General features: G+C 26.6%; 1 long non-coding RNA gene across 1 annotated transcript in view; it reads left to right on the forward strand.

Annotated features, from left to right (window-relative positions):
* LOC140920947 (uncharacterized) overlaps positions 1–717 on the forward strand; it is an 18,385-nt gene that overhangs the window by 5,518 nt on the left and 12,150 nt on the right. The window lies entirely within an intron of this gene.

Raw genomic sequence — 717 nt, forward strand, 5'->3', positions numbered from 1 at the left:
CATCCGGCGGCCGCGACCATTAATTCTAATCCTAAGGGTGAAAACATTTATTTGTTGTTATGATTTTTTTTTAGTTATAAAGACGTATTATGAATATTATATTACAATATGGTGCAATTTATTTTCTCGGCCTATAAACATCAATTGGTTATATTTTTTTATTATTTTTTTGTGTTGCAAAGAAAACAATTTTAGGATTAAACGATTCTTTAAAAAATAAAAGCTTAACACATGAGTTTACTTTTTACAAACAGGAAAAAAAAATAGAAAGCGAAATAAAATATATTTAAAAAAAAAAGATACAGAAACAAAACAAAAGACTAATAAGCAGAAAATTAGAGAAAAAAAAAATAAGAAAAATGATACCTTACTCCTGAATTGTTGTTTTGCTAGACCGATTTTTTCAAGATTAGATTTTCTTCTTCTCTTTTATCTACTAATCTCTCTATTTTTTATGTGCTCTCAATTTACGTTTCGAATTATGTCCCCCCCTCTTTGTCTTCTTGTGGCCGACTATTTATAGACTTTTGGGTATAGATTTCAAAAGACAAAAGAATAATTGTCAATTGATTACCATTAATCTATTTTTTTTTTGCTTCTTTTCTTTTAATTGGCCACAATTATACCGATTCTTATTGCTATTGATTCATTTCTTCGGTTTTCTTTTCTATTCAATTGATCACCATTATTCTGATTTTTATGACCATCAATCAATTT

Source organism: Cicer arietinum, chromosome 6, assembly GCF_000331145.2.
Source record: "Cicer arietinum cultivar CDC Frontier isolate Library 1 chromosome 6, Cicar.CDCFrontier_v2.0, whole genome shotgun sequence".
NCBI lineage: Eukaryota > Viridiplantae > Streptophyta > Magnoliopsida > Fabales > Fabaceae > Cicer > Cicer arietinum.